Source organism: Erpetoichthys calabaricus, chromosome 1 (genome assembly GCF_900747795.2).
Source record: "Erpetoichthys calabaricus chromosome 1, fErpCal1.3, whole genome shotgun sequence".
Taxonomy (NCBI): Eukaryota; Metazoa; Chordata; class Cladistia; order Polypteriformes; family Polypteridae; genus Erpetoichthys; species Erpetoichthys calabaricus.
In genome coordinates, this window is record NC_041394.2 from 205,592,031 (window position 1) to 205,612,060 (window position 20,030).

The window sequence follows — 20,030 nt, forward strand, 5'->3', positions numbered from 1 at the left end:
CTTGCAGCGTGTTCTGCTTGTTATCACATGTGCTGGAAATCCTAGGGGAAAAAACATAGCATTTGATTAAAAGTTTTAAAATGTATCTCCATATTTTTCTTTTTTATCTTCACACTTAAAAGCTTTGTCATCCTCGTCTGCAGTGTTTTCATTTTATTTGTTAAAGAATTTGCAGAATCTCGAATTAGCTGGAGATTAAACTGTAACATCTGTTCTAGTAGTTTTTAATTTGTATTTAATAGCAAAAAAAAAAAAGATGTAGATGATGAATTTTTGTGCTGTAGTTTATAAAGGATTATACTTAGAGAACATTTTCAGATGTTCCTACTGATAAAAAAGTAATTGGTTACTTGTGAAGTAAGGGATGAATGTCTTTGATTTATCTCTGAGCCACACGTATGCTTTGAAAAAGTCAGCTTCACTCTTTGTTGCCTAAAATCTGTAAGTAAGTTAGGAAAACAACATATACATCAGCCATCTGGCTCGAGGTTAGAAAAACATCTGGCAGTAAGCCTTGAAATTTTTAAAGTGCAGGTTTAAAGTTTGTGAAATTGAAGGTGAAATGATATCTTTCCCTGTATGTGGTACATTCTGTGGAAGTTATATATTCTTCCCCTAAACTGTTCTGTAATTGCAGATAAACTTGTAGATAACAGAATTAGATAGCTTTGCAAGGTGTTACTGTGTGCTGTTGTGGTGACTCAGAGATATTCAATAATGGCTGTAGGGCTGTCAACTCCCTTACTGAGACACACATGCCAGTTTCTATCAGTAAGCCTGACAAAGTTTAGATTATCAGATTCATAGCTGGGAAGGAGAAATAATAAAGCTCAAGAGAGTGGCAAACATATGCATTAGGAAGGCAGAATCTTTCTTCTGGTTAAGGAGTATTAATATTGTAGAAATGTTTCACTGTAAAAATAAATACTTGTGTGCCTTTTTATTGGACAATGTAAAATGAAACAAGTTGTATTACATTCTTAGGCTGTGTTTTTTCCTAATACTTGAGTCACGGCTGAAATCAGATACTGCATGTTATTGCTTTTTTTCTATTCATTTTTTAAAGAGATAAATGCACGTTCTGTTCTGAGGATGAATAACGGCACAGTACTATGTGATCCATAACCAGTTTTCTGGCTCAAAAACTTAATCTTTCCAGAGAATTTTAGATTAAAACACAAGTTCTTGTGAAGAGGACATGAATAAATAATAGGTTACACATATTGCACTTATATCTTTTAAAAGAATAAATTATATCAATGTCTAAAATGCATGCATTGTAACTGTTAGACATACATTAAGAGACAGAGTGCAAGAGATATCCCAACATTAAAGAGTTAACATTTCTTTCACAATTCATTCATAGGATGGCTGTAAACTTGTCAATAACAACTCTATATATAATGTGCACATCTGGTACCATATATTGCATATTATTTTACATATTCTAACATTCAATTGCATAAAACGTATTCATAAGTGAACATGTATCTGTATTTGTTTTCTTAGTTAAGGTCTTAAAACTCTTCATATTAATTATGTCAGAATACATATATTAGGCTGTTGCTGGGTTCACTTAAAATGCACAGCCTTTGACTGTTCTTCACTTCACACAATATGTCGTTTAATTGCCATTTAATTTAATTGTAGTATCCACAAGGGAGAGTAAAGAGCCATAAGTAAAATAATGCACTACTTAAAAAACATGTACACTTGGTGGGAATGGATAAAAGTAAGCAGTTATGCTGCACACACCTAAAATAAAACACCCAAATAAAATGTACATAGAAGCAAACGCTTCACTGCCCATTCCTAGGTGACTACATTAGCTGGCTTTGAACAATGTTTATGCCATGAATAACTAATGATCCACTGAATAGTGTTTAAAAATGTAAAAGAAACTCTTTCAATAAATCATTATACATGCATCTTGTTTTGATATAAGTATATATTGTTATGATTTATTATATATAATTCTGCCACACATCATTAACACAGTGCGTTACATACTGGGTTAATTTAGAACTGCCCACAGTTACCCAGGCCAGTTTGGAGAGAACATACAAACTCCCATTGGAGCTGAAGGCAGCAATGCTTAAAAAAATCCCCTTCTCCAAACACAATTTTCATAAATTCTGTAGTTGATCTTGTATTGGATAATGCAGGGTGGATATGTCCCTGGCTCTTTCATGAGTTTGTTTCTTCTGTGAATTGAAATAGTTCTAATTATAAATCACTAGCTAACCTAACAGCTCTTCGAATTTAGGATTAACTTTGAAAGCACAGAGAAAAAATACATAAATGTGCAAATTCCACAAAGACAATAACCGGGTTGGGAAAAAAATACAAGGTCTTATATTACAAAATTAAAGTGAGTAGGTTAAGAAAGTGCTTTGTCTTTATGTCTTTTCTTATGTTAGTTTTTGGTAGAGCTGTTTTTAAAAAAAAATAATGCCCACTCACTAAGGGAGATGTCCCTGTCCATGCCTACAGATATCTCTGGCCATTCTCACGGACATATGTGACTTTCTTCACCCGCCATGCTGGTTATCTCATTCCAATCCCCAAAAACAAACAAAGAATTAAAGTAATTTAAAAGCAGTTAGCAGAAGATTTTTTTATTAATAGAAAATAATAAGAAAGCTGGGATAGAAGGGAAGGACAGGAAAGGACAGTCTCTATGGGCTGTTTTATCCCCCAGGACGGTAGATGGCAGCAATCCTGGATATCGGTGCTTGTTTGGATGCCAGCAGGGAATGCCGGGAATTGTAATCTGGTAACACAGCCCTGCTGGGGTCTGGGGGTGCTGCAAGAGGGTACTACAGGGAGATACACTCCCTGCTATTTGGGACTTCCATATGACCCGGACATGCTTCCAATGGACGAAGCCATTGGACCATTAGGTCAGATTATCTCGGGACATAACGTGAGCTACCACAGCTATGCTGATGACACACAGCTGTATTTATCAATAGCACCTGATGACCCCAAATCTCTTGATTCGCTAACACAATGTCTAACCTGTATCTCAGAATGGATGAATAGTAACTTTCTCAAATTAAATAAAGAAAAAACCGAAATCTTAGTGATTGGCAATAATGGATACAATGAGGCTATTAGAAATAAACTGGATGCATTAGGATTAAAAGTCAAATCGGAGGTAAAAAGCTTAGGGGTAACCGTTGATTGTAATCTGAATTTTAAATCGCATATTAATAAAATCACTAGGACAGCATTTTTTCACCTAAGGAACATAGCAAAAGTTAGACCTCTTATATCATCGAAAGATGCAGAGAAATTAGTTCATGCGTTTGTCTTTAGTCGGCTAGATTACTGTAATGCACTCCTCTCAGGACTACCCAAAAAAGACATCAATCGTTTGCAGTTAGTGCAGAATGCAGCTGCTAGAATCCTTACCAGGAAAAGAAAATCCGAACACATTTCTCCAGTTTTGATGTCACTACACTGGTTACCTGTGTCATTCAGAATTGACTTTAAAATTCTGCTTATGGTTTATAAAGCTTTAAATAATCTCGCCCCGTCTTATATATCGGAATGTCTGACACCTTATATTCCAAATCGCAACCTCAGATCCTCAACTGAGTGTCCTCCTTAGAATTCCAAGAGCAAAACTTAAAAGAAGTGGTGAGGCGGCCTTCTGCTGTTATGCACCTAAAATCTGGAATAGCCTGCCAGTAGGAATTCGCCAGGCTAATACAGTGGAGCACTTTAAAAAACTACTGAAAACACATTACTTTAACATGGCCTTCTCATAACTTCACTGTAATTTAATCCTGACACTCTGTATATCCAATTCATTATAATAACTATTCATTCAAAATTTGTACTAACCCCTACTCTCTCTTCTGTTTCCTTTTCCGGTGTCCTATTGGTGGTGGCTTGTGCCACCACCATCTACCCAAAGCACCATGATGTTCCAACAATGATGGATGGGATTAAAAGCCAGAAGTCTGTATAACCATCAGCATCAAGTGACTCCGTGAGAACCCTAACTACAAAGAGGACTATTTCATTTATGTTAGGTAGAATGCCCAAAGGGGGACTGGGCGGTCTCGTGGCCTGGAACCCCTACAGATTTTATTTTTTTCTCCAGCCTTCTGGAGTTTTTTTTTGTTTTTTCTGTCCACCCTGGCCATCGGACCTTACTCCTTTCTATGTTAACTAATGTTGTCTTATTTTAATTTCTTATTTGTCTTTTACAGTATTCTTCTTTTCTTCATTATGTAAAGCACTTTGAGCTACTTTTTGTATGAAAATGTGCTATATAAATAAATGTTGTTGTTGTTGAAGCCCTGACATCGGAAACACTCCCAGGTCCTCAAAAAAAGGGACCACACTGCCTTGTCCAGGCGAGTTTGTAGCTGGGAGGAAGACGACAACACTCAACTCAAGGAGGGCAGTGAGGTGGAGAGAGGAGAACTGTTTGGAGGAGATGTAAACTGTGCTTGGTACTTTTTGTGAGGTATTCAAATATTAAACACCCATTTATTTCAACCCGGGACTGTCTTGATGTGTTTATGTTTAGATTTGGGACTCTCTGCCGCCCCTTGCCTTCACACTGTAAATCAAAAGAATGTCATGTAGTGTGACCACCAGCCTAAGCTACCCAGGAACCCTGCTACAAATTTAAATTGGTCCAACATGAAATTTTATTTTTCTTCAAATGCCCACACAAAAATCTTCATTATCCTAAAAGTACTTTACTAATGTCTATTCATCCAATCTAAAATTGTCAAAGCTGTTTTGTTAAGCTAGCACGGATGTGTATTATATACAAAAAAAAAAAGAAAAAAAAAAGAATGGTAACTGTCTACCAGCATCAAGAGAACCATACTTTCAAGCGAGCTGGCAAAAGAAAAGAAGAAAAAACAAAACTCCATTCAACATGAATTTCAGTGGAAACAAACCTGCGAGGCTTGCAGTGTCTAGCGAAATGTTAAGTAAAATTTATGGTGTTAACAAAGCCCCTCTCTACACAAGAAAGCAAATTCAGTTTCCCTTAAAAGAGCACATTTTCTACAAAAATCAATAAACATTTATTTATTGTTAATGTGTTGTGCTACACGAAAGAAAGTCTTTATTACAAGCCTCTCATAGCATTTCAGGTACAGTACCTAGCACTGTAGTCAATCTTTCTTGTAATTCAGTGACAATAGGAGATATTTTATATATCAACACATTATTAAACTACTTAAAATACTTTTATTAAAGCAATTGACCAGTTCAGCATACAGTATGTCTTCCTCCTATACACATACATGTTCAAGTGAACTACAAAAATTATGGTGTTTTGTTCTGGCTGTTTCTTTTGTAGCTCTAGATGACCTGTTCTAATGAAAGTAATGGGCATGACCGGTCTCTCCTCCCATATTATTTTGTAAACAGCTAGCTACTGTAAAGCCAATAAGAGTTGAAAATCATTACGAATGCCTTTTCAGTCATTGTTGTTCAGTGAATTGTCTATAGGCTTTCACATACTCTAGTCTACACAAGATAGGTTCCTGACATTCTGATTGGCACTAGGCATTCATAAAGGATTTAAGGACACTGGGAATGTAAAACCAAACACTTTTGCCACTCCAAAATTAAATTGAACACATGTCACTGTAAAAACTGTAACAGCATCTTGTAAATCCACTCTGATTCCTCACATGTTTGTAGACACCAGTACATCTAAACAAAAGGCCCTGCATCTTCTGAATGTACGAATATAGGTCACAAGTAGATCCACTAGAGTCTTGGCATAGAGTTCATTTTTTTGTGATCTTAAAATAACAGAGCAATAGAATTTCTTATTAGTGCCTTTTCCATTATGGTGACTGAACTGGTGATGCCAAAATCCTCTTTTTTTCTGGCTAATATGATATGCTTCTGACTTTACCTCCTTCATAATGCTGGTATACAGCATCTGTCTTCTAGTTATTTACTAGGAACCTGTAATGCAGTTAAAACTGCACAAAACTCACCTGTCTGAAAAGTCTCAACAAAAGAGAGACTGAACCTCTTTTGACAAATATTTCAGTTTCTGTAAAGCCAGTGTCAAAGGCAGCAGTTTAATTACCCACCATATGGTTGCATTTGACTCGTAGCAACTTTTTTGTTAATGAACACAAAGGGGTGCACCCAATCATTATAGGCAATACCCTGGGACAAGACCAGGTCAAAGCTGACACCCAACTGATCTACTTCTAGTTCAAATTGGAGAGCAGAATCTAGATATAAGAGATTAAGTGGGGATAGTACACATGTTTTTCGATCGCGGTTGAGCCACAAATGGTCCAGACAGATTTTCTGTTTCATTTCCTGGTCAAAGTGGTGATATGATACAGTATATGATCTGAATGGTAGTTACATAAGCAGCTGATGAATCCAATAATCCTATGCACGTGTTTGGCATTTCCCAATACAGGTCAACATATTGCACCTTTCTTTTCAGCTGAAATAACAAACCAGGTACACCATAAGAGGACTTGTGACACTTAGAAGTTTTTAATTTAGCAAATAAATATTAGAATGCAATTCTCAGGAGGAGCTTCTTGTTATGACAGAACTCAATTTTCAGGTCTAGATTGTTTGTCAGAGTATAATATAATTTTTCATTCTAAAAATATTATCCATAAGTGAATGAAATATTACCAGAGTGTTTGGCAACCTATATCACATGACTAGTTTGAGCATAAACAGTACTAAATCATATTAATTAAGGACCAGACCTTTATGTTCCTTCATTATTTGGATTTAATTCCAATACATCAGTTACAATATTTTCTATTATTTGTTTCTACTGTTTTGTACAACAACATGACTCCTTCACAAAATTGCCTATTCATGTGCTTTTGAAAGCAGGTAATGGTGAATACTTTTGAATGTGATGATCAGGCATTTGCTAATGTTAGAACAACAAAGTATGAGCTGTGAACACCAAACAGAAGCGTTGGATTCCACAGATTCTTAATACCAGTACGTTTATCAACAGGCAGTTTTAATTTTTATAACTTTTAAGTGATGGTAGCCAGTCAGTTGTTGGTAAATGCATTACCTGGGTTGCAGGATATTGGACAGAACATATACATTATTTCAAGAGTTAACACATACAACATTATGCTTTACAGAAATTCTATAGGTTTAGTAACTCTTGAGGCGTATATATCTGATGATGATGATGATGATCTGCAGAAGCCATGCAGTGATCTTTTATACTGTAGAGTCAAACATATTTCAGTAAGTTCTTATTAAACAGTTTCACATCATCTTGTAATTACCATGCTGGATAATTTGGATTTTAAAAAGTAAGTTTATTAAGTGTGTAAGATTTTAAACATATTTTTCATACAGGCAGCTTTAGGTTTTTGTGGATTAAAACCAAAGCAGCTTTTTTTCTGTTAGTTTATAACTAAGTATTTTTTGTCCACTGGCAAATTTATAACCTGCAACCTGTTAACTTGTTATATTTGTGAATTTAAGAGTTTATTTGAATCTTGTTATGCCTCACTAATTTGGGACTGTTGTATCATACTTCTGCATATTCTCACTGGATCATGGCAATTAAAATATACTGTAGAAATCCTTGCTTAGCCAGCATGTGTGAATGGGGTTTTAGTTTACAACTTTGGTTTTAAAAGTGCAGTAACTCTGTACATTTCATAGAACAGGTCTACTACTTCCAGCATATACAACAACCATTGTAAATCACTGTAGGTTTAATTGCTACAATTGACATAATCTTGTAAATTATCCTTTGAATAAAAATCATAAAAAAAGATTATTCTGGTCTTCGTGAAATTAAATCACACAAAAGGTAATATGTAATACCGCTTGATAGTTCTTCTGTCCCCTCTCCAGATCTAATGAACAGATCTATGGAATCTATTTTGGTATCACTTTCTACAAGTCTGAATCAGGAAGAAGTTGTTTGCTTCGATATTATACATAAAACTGCTTGGGATGGAACTGAAAGATAAATAACCAGAGCTAACTTTTCTCTTTTTAAGAGATTTAATGTCAACTTTTCATATGACTTTGGTGTGGAGTAGATTTAGGAAGGCCTACAACAAATTTTCTTTATCTTGTTCTTTTTAATATTAAAGAAAAGGGGGACTAATGAAGAACTTTTAACTTGCAACACTGAAGGGAAAGAAACTTTCCATCTCATACATGGTGTGTGGCACTGTTTTTGTATCTAGTGTCTTTGTAACTTTTAGTTATATTTCTACATTACCTTACAAATATGAGCGCCATATATATAGTGACCATTCACACTGAGCATCAGGAAAGACACTCTCCTATACAGCTTTCTAATGTGAAAGAAACACACATTGAGATTGTCAAATACTTTTTATACAGCATTCTAATGCAAAAGAAAAACTGCCTCGAATTGCCAAACAACAAGATTAACTGACATCATACCATTTAAAATCACTCATCACATGTATGTATATTGTCACGCTTGGCTTACATGATTGCACAGATTCATTCAAGGTTTTCAAGAAACATAAACTTTACTTGTAAACAGCATAATAAAGAATAAAGCAGAGGATGTCTGGGGGAGAAATTAGACAAGGCAATAAGCAGAAAGAACAAGTGCTGTACAGGCTTTTAAATATACAAAGTGCTGCGCGAGAAGCATATCACGTGACACAGTGGCAAAATCAGCAGCAGCAGAGCATCTAATGGAGCAAAGAGGAGGCAAACTGTATTTGTTCCCATTGCAACAGCATTCAACAGGGGGCCTCGGAGGAGCGACCCCGTCCTCCAGGGGTGTGCAGAGCCCCCTTCTTCACAATATATATTGTAGTAACTTCTTCACGGGTAGAGGAAAAGTGGATGTGTGAGCCAGAGGATTCAGATAACAAGAGAAAAATACAGTTAATTAGGGTGGAACGTTCAAATCGATGGAGGCAAGGGTGGTGTGAGACAGAACTAGTTCCAAAGAAGTGGAGAACTAAACTATGTAAGTCTTCTGCACTGTTCAGGCCATTGGTTGCTATTGCTCCTTAAACAAACAGCCATTCAACACCTCAGACAAAACTGAGAGACTCTCCCTCCCTTAGCTCTTACGATAGTCTCCCCCACCCTACCACAGTCCTCTTTTTTTCTTGTTGTTTCTCACATCCTACCTTTCCTCTTCATTCCTCTCTCCTTTGGTGTCTCTCCAGTCATTAATCTATATAATCTGATATACGTATATCAGAACAGACATAAAAAAAACAATGTATGTAGTGTATGTCACAATCAAGGTAAAATATATATCCAAATGGATGTATTCAAATCAATGTATATATTCAAAGTAAAATATCTCAATCAACGAATATATCTAAATTAATTAATATATTTTCAAAATAAATGTATATATCTAAACTAGTGATGACAGAATATTATAGAGTTCACTTCACCGGGAGTTTGGCAAAATAACAGAAATGCATTGAAGTCAATGGGAGAGGAACTGAACTAGTTTTGAGTGGATTATAATGGAGCAATGACCTTTTAAGTGTCACTGAGGGCTAGGTAAAAGTCTGCCGACTATGCTGGACCAAATATGGTGGCGAAATTTGTGACCTCAGCTGTGAGGCAGCAGTGTTAATTACTGTGCCTCAAACAACAGAAGAACTAGATGGAAGGAATACCACAAATAAAACAACAAACTACCACAAATTATCAATAGGTAAATAAAATATAGATCATTATACTCAAAGAGTTCCACTGGCTCCAACTTGCTCCCGTTCCATTGTTTAACGTGGCCCCTGACATAGCTAGAACATGTTTTGTTACTGTACCAATATATCTATGCAGATACCTTTAACACCTTGTAAACAGCAATAAATTTTTTGTTTTTATTATTTCATAGCCTTTGCTATATTTTCTGATGAGGGGAGGGGGAGAGGAAGGATTTCTTTGTTTTGGGATCATATAATTAACCATGCAGTGCAGCACTGCCAGTGCACAGTGTTATATATCTGGTGGCAGTACTCATAATATTCTCATTAGGCTCAGCTAATATACCCCACAAATGAAAATATTGAAACTTTATTTTTTCATTTTTTTTAAATGCATGCGGGATGGAAATCTGGGGGTTGAAACAACCACAAGTGGAATAGTGGGGTTTCTCCTTGGTGAAATGAAAGTGGTTAGAGACAGGGGGGAAATATCATGCATCACTGTTAAGTGCAGTATATCTTTATTTTTTCTTTGTCCTTGCATGCTTGTGACCCAGCAACGGCCATGTCAGCAACAATCATTCAGTAACCATGCATGAAAGTTCTGTGTATGGTTGCTACAGCTCTCTGATGTCATGCTGGATTTGCAAAACATCATGGGATGACTGGAAAAAAATGTAAGCCTAAGCCTGCGCATAGCAAATTTCCATTAAAATGAAAAAGCTTTGGCAAATTTCGCCAATCAACATTAATCAAAAGGAATGAATTCAAACCAATGTATCTGTATCTGAACAGATGTACATATCAGAAGCAATACATATATTTACAAACCAATCTTTATTTTTTTTTTCTTAACAGCACCTCATTCTATATATATATATATATATATATATATATATATATATATATATATATATATATATATATACGAGGGGGGACCCAAAAGAAACGAGACTGGCCTCCATGTGGCTGGACAGCGAGTGGAGGGGGCTGGATCAAGGTCAGTGCTTGTTATCTCATCCCTCGCCAGTCAGTTGCCGGGCGGACGCCTTTGTGAAATGATCCCACGTGTCACTCAGTCATTGTTTTTAGAAGCTGTTCTTGCGACCCTGTCGAAATTGAGATGTTGAATTTCATGGAACAAAGAACTTGTTTGAAATTTTGTTTTCTAATTGGCAAAACACCAACAGAATCGTTCCAAATGCTTCAGATGGCTTTCAAGGAAGATGCTCTGAGTCGGGTGAGAGTTTTCGAATGGTTTTCGTGCTTCAAAAATGGAAATTTAAGCATCGAGGATCAACCCTATTCTCAACGCCCTTCAAGCAGCTGGAATGACGAAAACATTGCAAAAATACACAAAAAAATAAATGAAGACCGTCGTCAAGTTGACAAATTTACAAGTTGTCAGAAGCTATAGGAGTAACATGGAGATCAGTTCAGTGCATTTTGACTGAAGACCTGCGCATGAGGCATCTTTCAGCCAAATTTGTCCCCAGTCTGCTAACAGATAACCAGCGGAACACTCAACTCAATGTGTGCAAAGACTTGAAAATGGAAATTAAAAGTGACCCAAACTTCTTGTCCAGAGTCATAACAGGTGACGAGAATTGATGTTACGGGTATGACCCTGAAACAATATAAGCATCAAGCCAGTGGAAGAATCCTGTTTCACCAAGGCCCAAAAAGCCAGACAGGTGAGATCGATCGTGAAAACGATGCTGATTTCTTTCTTTTAGGCATTGTACACAAGAAATTCATTCCAAGGGGTCAGACGGTCAACCAAGAGTACTATCTGGGGGTCTTAACACGGGTGAGAGAGATAGAGTGCGGAGAACAAGGCCGGAATTGTGGCAGTTGGGCGAATGGCTCCTTCACCATGACAATGCCCACAGTGTTGCAAATTCGCCAGTTTTTGATCAGTCAGGGCATGACACTCGTGCCCCATCCCCCTTACTCACCGGACTTGGACCCCTGTGACTTTTTCTTGTTCCCCAGAATGAAAAGGGACTTGAAAGGGCGTCGATTTAACAGTGTGGAGGACGTGATTGCTGCGTTGATGACAGAGCTAAATAGCATCCCAGTTGAGGACTTCCAAAAATGTTTTGATCAATGGAAAAGGAGATTGGACAAGTATTGTGTCTTCCAATGGGCAGTACTTTGAAGGAGACTAGTAAATTTTTTGAAATATTTTAAATAAAATGATTGCTTTTGAAAAAGTCTCGTTTTTTGGGGGTTCTCCCTCATATATATATATATTGTAGTATCCCTTCCCTGGCGGGCAAATAAATCTCACAAGCAAGTAGTGGTAATTGTCCAAAAAAAACCAAACAAAGGTTTTTATTTCTTTTCTTCTGACTTAACCGGCCAAAAACAACGTAGTCAGGACAAACAAACAAGCACTGTACAAAAATCACCCCACACTACCGAGTTAAACACACTCTCTCATAGAACCTCCTTTCCAAAGTCCCTCCTCCCCAGCACCCCAGAGGCTACTTATTAAGGGTGGCAGTTGTGTCTCCTCTGCCGCCCCTCTCCTCAGCACTACGTGTAGCCCTTTAAAATATTTTTAGAACACACTGCCTCAGTGGCAATTTCTTTCTCATATACAGTATATAATGTATATAAAGGTTAAATTAATTGAAAGATATGTAAAAAAACATCCTTTGTATGGCAACCTGTATTTGAAACAAGAACTGACAATATTTTGAGAAACCATTCTTATCTTATCTTTTAAATGTCCTAAAATATAACGACCCAACACTTATTTTACCATTTATATTATGAAAAATGGAGAACAAGATAATAAAAGATATAAATGCATTCCGGCAATTTAGAATGAGAAGTCTAGTCAGTCAGTCATTGTCCAACCTGCTATATCCTAACACAGGGTTCCTGCCTTGTGCCCTGTGCTGGCTGGGATTGGCTCCAGCAGACCCCCGTTGGGCAATGACTGACTGACTATGTATGTGACATACAAAAATAATTGAAATGAGCAGTTCAGATTTTCAGAAAGCAAAAACTACTGTTTTTAACTATGATAGATAGATAGATAGATAGATAGATAGATAGATAGACAGATAGATAGATAGATAGATAGATAGATAGATAGATAGATAGATAGAATGATGTAGTCAGCATTTGGTTCATCAAAATAGTCGAATCAAAATAGTCGAATATATCCTCCAATCAATTCTCAACACATACTACAAATCTAGCTGAAAATACTGTTTTTAATAAGCAATAAAAATAACAAAGTAATCTTACTTCTTGTACTAGAAATTCATTGTAAATATGGTAAAAAAAATGATAGAATATTATAATATTTTGGTAGTATAAATAAACATGTAACAAACCACATTCTGGATCAGATAAAAGAAAGTATTCAGTTCACTCATGAGTTGTAAGGGAAGGTCAACCTGGCAAAGTGTGACACAAATTTGGGAGGGAAAATGGAGAGAAACATTAATTGGACCAGTACTAAAGGGCAAAATGTGAAAAAAAGAGCTCAGATTGGAAAAACGAAAATTCCAGTAAAGGTACAAACAGTATGTCCTATACATACAGTACTGTATATACCACCTGCTAAGATGGACTGTAAGCCTGCTCTGCAAATAAGTTTGTGTGTGTTTAGTTTGAAGAGGACTGGCATGTTGCCTGGTTCTGAGGGTTTGGGTGTCTCAGTCTTTGAGCTGTGTGGGGTTCCATTCCGTATTGTGTAGGCTACAGATGACTACATCCCATAGTTTCAATATGCAGGCAGTGGAGCAGCCAAAACAGACAAGCTGGAGTTCAGGGTGAAACAAACTGAAATAGATGGTGTTCTTATTTTATGCCTGCTGTAGTAAGTGTGCTTGAACTCAAATCCCAAACTATGTTTTCTGTTTTTGTTTTTTTTAATGGAACATTCACACTTTAGTGGGTTCAGAAATTGTACAGAGATTTGAACAAGTATTCGAATGTGTCCAGACTCAAACTAATTTGAATATCAAGTTCAATGTAAGATATGTGATCGATTGTTTTGTGTTTTATATTAATAATTAGTTCGGCCACTTTGCAGAGATCTGTTTTGACATTAAGTAGTTTTTTTTTTCTGTTGATCAGTGCCAAAGAAGAAAAACTAAATACAATATGATTCAATGTTGTCTAATAACAAAATGTGAAAACCTCCAAGGGGTAAATACCTTTTATAGGTCAGGTATGACTAACATGTCGTGTGTATTGATAGTAATGGTCCCTATGACATAATTTATCCATTTGCATGTGCACAGTATGGATACCTATAGCATTGGTGCTGTGTTCTGTGGTGCTCAAAAGACTACATTCTGAGTTCCTTCTTTGTTTCATAGAGAGATTGAAAAACTGGGAGAAAACATTTAATTCACTCTGTCACTGCTTAACACTGAAGTTGCTCCACAGAACAGTCTGCACTTTTGTTCAGGCAGCCAGTGTTTAACAGAATTCAGAAATGTCCTTTTCATCTGAAGAAAACTCGGGTAGCATCAAGGTTCCAGCACAGTTTGCAGAGTCTTGTAAAAGAGAAGATGAGCGAAGAGTTCACAGTATGAGCTGAGCTAGGGCAGGACAAGTTACACTACAGCTGCACATTTCTTAAAGGTTTTAATTATCGTCAAAGCAAGGAGGTGACAGGAGCTGCGGGATTACATGCAGCTGCTTCAACACAGACTGTCTTATTAAGTGTGTATCATTGGAAGAAGCTTCTGCAAAATCTATATTGTGAGGACTGTTTCGTCTAGCAACAAGGAGCTGTGCTGCATGCTATGTCTGGGCAAAAGAGATAAATAGTTAATTCTTCTGTTCTCACTACACCAACCAGTGGTGTGTCAACACAGCAATAGATAGATAGATAGATAGATAGATAGATAGATAGATAGATAGATAGATAGATAGATAGATAGATAGATAGATAGATAGATCTTATTTGTCCCCAGGGGGAAAATTGGCATATTTAAAGATGCTCTTTAAATAAACAGAAAAAAAACAGTGAGAAATATGGAGCTTCTGTAAAAAGGCTGATGCTTGCACAGCGTCTGTAAGTATAAACACACAATGTCACTAATACCAAAAGATAAACAAATGAAATAGGAGAAAATAAACAACAGACTAAAATAAACAAAACAATTTTAGAAAAAAATGATAGAAGTGATACATAAATATACAGGATATATTCATTTACATTTTTATTAACAAATGACAATTTTTTTCCAAAGCAACTTACCAAAATGGTCAAAATAAGGTTCATGTCCTGGAACCTTCAAGATCCTGCCAAACTGAAATGTATAAAACCTGCTTAATATACACTATGAGCAAAGTACTTTGTTTCTGTAGTATTTCCAGGAACATACTGTGACCACAGGGTACAGGCTTTATTTAATGTTTTGTGTTCCAAGCCTCTGGAGAAATAAATTCCCCTAAATCTAAAAGAAATAAGGGCAGAAACAGTATGTCATTCAGTGCAATAACATACTACCAAGAAGGTGGACATGTCAGGCCTTAGGTCACGAATATGTCAGGCTTTGGGTGAGGTTCTACATTTTCATCATCATTTTTGAGGATATCACAAATCAGCTTGATAAACAAAAGTAAAAACTACAGATAAATGCTTTCCACTTTGTTGTCTTAATTAGAGTGGTTACAGTTGAAAGGCAGAGGTCATGCACCTAAAGAATAAATTGTGTTTTCTAACAGACTTGGCACCAGGAAATGCTAAACACGCATATTATTGTCAATTGGAGACCAAAAAACTCAATTTGAAGGTCAATTAGGAGTCAAAACCACAAGTTCAAATCTGTACTAGGCAATCCACAGAAAGAAATATTGAACAGAGAATATGCTGTAGGGAATTTGTGAAGAAGAAAAAGTATGGATCAAATAAAAAAATAATTAATACTAATAATTACATAATTTGGTACTGCTTCCACTTTATTACCTTACTCTGTAAAGGGGTTTCTCGGCCACTATTCTTATATCAAGGCAACTGAACCACATTTGTTTTAACACTAGAATTACCAGAGCCTACGAAAAAACTCGTAAATCCGTCCCACCTTAAATCGCGTCTTAAATCCGTTTGCACCTCTCTGCCAGAGTCCTTTGTCATCTAAATGTGCTAATAAACACAAGCTACTAGCAGCCAGCTAATTCCATCCCCCCACCGACTTAGAACGAATTTCTCCTAGCTCATGCCTTGCCTTGATTTGATTATCTGGGATTGAAGTGGAGTTTTAGAGTGGAAATAATATAGCGTTATTTGGAATACACGCATTTCATGTGTGTTCCATTTCTATAGTAGGCTGTGCAAACACATTTTTAAAACAGAAACGTTTTTCATATTCTAATAGTAAATGACAAAATGTAGGCATAAACTATATAACGTATGAAGCCTGAAGTCCATATATCAAAGAAACACTTTCACAAAAGGTACAAATAAGAGAACACGTGCGCTTTTATTCAATAATATAACTGCACAAAAAAAAAAGCCGCGTTAGCATGCCACATTGACAGTGTTACTTCAACCGCCGCGGTGGCATAATGGTATCAGCTCCTGACTGGAAATCAGAGGGTGGCGAGTTCGATCCCGCACGGTCCACTTCGAGAAGTGAACTGTTCTTATTCTTACAATTTTAGAATAACAACATAAATTTGATTTCACTCTGTAACAGCCGGTGTAACTTATGATACTGGTAAAGGTTAGCTTTTTTTTTTTTTTTTTTAATTCACTTTTCATTCTCGCAGTCGCATTCAGAATCAATCCATACAACCCCATCTGACACAGCTGTTTTCACATAAATAAAAGTGCACTTTTATTCAAGACTATAACCGAAGAATAAAGAAAGCAAGTTACAGTTGGTAGTTGATACGACAGCTTGCGTGGTGCAATGCTAAGAACTGCTGATTTCAAGTGACGGTGAGATACGAAGAAGGCAGCTTCGCCAACATTTGTGTGTCAGAACCCTTTTGGGGGGGGGGAGCGGTAGTATGCATCGTGGTACACTGCAGACCTATAGCGCGTCTTTATGTCAGATGGGGTTGTATGGATTGATTCTGAATGCGACTGCGAGAATGAAAAGTGAATTAAAAAAAAAAAAAAAAGCTAACCTTTACCAGTATCATAAGTTACACCGGCTGTTACAGAGTGAAATCAAATTTATGTTGTTATTCTAAAATTGTAAGAATAAGAGCAGTTCATTTCTCGAAGTGGCGCCATGCGGGATCGAACTCGCCACCCTCTGATTCCCAGTCAGGAGCTGATACCATTATGCCACCGCAGCAGTTGTAGTAACAGTGTCAATGTGGCATGCTAACGTGGCTTTTTTTTTGTGCAGTTATATTTTTGAATAAAAGCGCACGTGTTCTCTTATTTGTACCTTTTGTGAAAGTGTTTCTTTGATATATGGACTTCAGGCTTCATACGTTATATAGTTTATGCCTACATTTTGTCATTTACTATTAGAATATGAAAAACGTTTCTGTTTTAAAAATGTGTTTGCACAGACTACTATACTGTAGAAACGGAACACACATGAAATGCGTGTATTCCAAATAACGCTAGAATTATTTCCACTCTAAAACTCCACTTCAATCCTAGATAATCAAATCAAGGCAAGGCATGAGCTAGGAGAAATTCGTTCTAAGTCGGTGGGGGGATGGAATAGCTGGCTGCTAGTAGCTTGTGTTTATCAGCACATTTAGATGACAAAGGACTCTGGCGGAGAGGTGCAAACGGATTTAAGACGCGATTTAAGGTGGGACAGATTTACGAGTTTTTTCGTAGGCTCTGGTAATTCTAGTGTTAAGAAGCAGAATAACACAATTTTTGTTAAGTACAAGGATTACTGAAAACTTAAAGATAACTTCTTATAAATCAATGTAAAAAACAAAGAACAAAGAAAAGGCTTACTGTTCTTTGTTCATTTAGTGGTCTTTTTTGGCTTTACAAATGTTTTACATCTGAAATGTTTGAAGCTCACACTTGATCAGCTGCACAACTGTAAGTTAAAGATGGACAAGCTGTTTACACCATGCTCTGCCCCAGATGGAAAGAGACCAGTCAAAACTACCATGAAGTCAAAGTGAAACCAAAACAATTAAGCCAGAAATTTCACCAAATCTTGATGTCAAAAAGAACATGCAGAAAGTCTTTCAACCCTGACATTTTTTGTGAAAACCACTCCTAACACTGCAATTGTCTTTTGTGAGAATCCAGAATCCTGGCTAAGATAAGTCATGCACTGCAGGCTCATACACTGCCATCCCGAAAGCATCATGTGATGTGATTTCTAGGGTGACTTTAATTGTATCCTGAAAATGGGAACACAAAATGTTGGCACTCATTTAAAAGCATATTATATAGTAAATTGAAAATTTAATGAAAAACTGAAATAACTCCAACAACAAAATTAAAGTAAAAAAGGAAATTGATCATAATTTAAAAATTAACACACTGAAAGGAAAAATTCATTTTCAATTACAAAATGTCAATATTCATAACACACTGCAACTTAATGCTCTGTTGTTTTCAATTTAGTCAAACACTTGTAAAAACTAGAAATGTACCTGACGCAGTTGTTAATGACCTTGTTACACAGGAGCAGTCAGACACGACAAAGCAGGTCTTTAGCTAGCTGTTCACTAGCTGCTTAGTATCTTGGCACAGACAGTTTTATGATATCAGGCATTTAAGGATGATGGCTTATAATGTGTGGAGTTGCAAGTCATTATTCTGGGCTTGAGCGGAAATTTTGTTGCATTATACACTCTTTGTCTTTTCCATGTGGTCTTTTGCACTCATGCAACAGTGTTGTGTTCTTCAGGTCACTTTTAAACTCTTTGTCTTTTCTTACCTCAAAGAAAAAAGTGATACACTTTCTGATATCAGAGAACGGAAGCTGAAATTTTCTTCTTGACGTATGGTTTCTGCTTCCAGACAGGGCTCAGTCACTGGCACAGGGCTTAAGCTTGGAGGGCTGGGTCTTAGAGATAGCTCTTAAAGAGTGTGGCTTCCAGGGCCAAATAAAATACTTTCTGGTTCCCAAGAAAATGGGCCAGTTTCTAGTTACAAGGAGACAGAAGACGTGCAAGCATCTAGAATTAAGGGAAGTTGTGTTCTTTGCTGATTGGAAAAAGGCCAATCCAGTTACAGATCCAGCAACTGCTTACAGGTGCCATATTTTGTCCAATAAGATTCAACTTGCAGTTGCATGCTTAAAAATAATTTGATACCTTAGGATATTTTTATATTAAGCAGTCTCTGCAAACATATCAACTCATTTTTGATTAACACTGTACTGACTCAGCATAGACAGACCACAAGATTAGACGTGAGTCAAAAGTCATGCCAAGGTTCATTAACAAAATGTCAATTCAAATTTTTGCCAAGCCCAAAACAAAACCCAAAAGTCTAAGTCAAAAATTTCAAAGTATTTTTGCTAAAGAAATGCTAACCAACATTCACTGTGCAATCATTTAAGGGAGTTGAATGTGTTTAATTTAAAAAAAATGAGCAATGCATTTTCTTTGTTGTTCCTAAGTTTTCAAGTGAGCTCTGCTTTTGTGTTTAGCATTTTAAAAAAGTGTCTTCCTTTTTTTATAGTTTGTAATTTGGCTTCTCTTTTGCTTTGCAGGAAATCGGCTCTTGTTTTGTATAAAGCTTTGCTTCTGGTCTGGTTTAGAATTTGAATGTCTGTAAAGTTTAAGTGCAATACTGGCTTGTTGTTTACTATTATTCTAGTTAAAGGAAGTAATTTTGTTCTTCTTTTGTTTGCCTAATTTAGAACTAATTTGAATTATTTTATAAACTTAAATTCTTTGTTAATTAAGTCTTTAGGTGTCACCACCTGCTCTTCGAATGTTAAGTAAGTAGTGTTAATTAGTTGATTGTTTACTTTATGATAGTTAATTGTGTGTTTTCAATTGATTAATTACCTTTTGTTTTAGGGTTTCATGTCTAATTTCTGTCAAGACTGATTATTCTTGCTATTGTTTCTTCATTATTATTTTGCAGTTAAACTTATTTACTAACATCCTACAAAATGCATAATCCTGTTTAGCATCACAGGAGCAGGAATTTCATTCCAGCAGCACCAGGCACAAGGCAGCAAAAACCACTGGACTGGATGCCCTAGGGATCACTCATGCAAAAACCCACACAGTGACAATTTTAAATATATAATTAAACTAATCTTTATGGTTTTAGTAAGAAAACCTGGGTACCTGAAGGAAAATCAACACAGATGCAAGGAAGCAACAACCAGGCATAGGATTTGAACTAAGGATGCTGGCTTCATGATGCAGCAGCATTACCCACTGTGCCACCATGCTACTTTAATATTTCTGTTAATA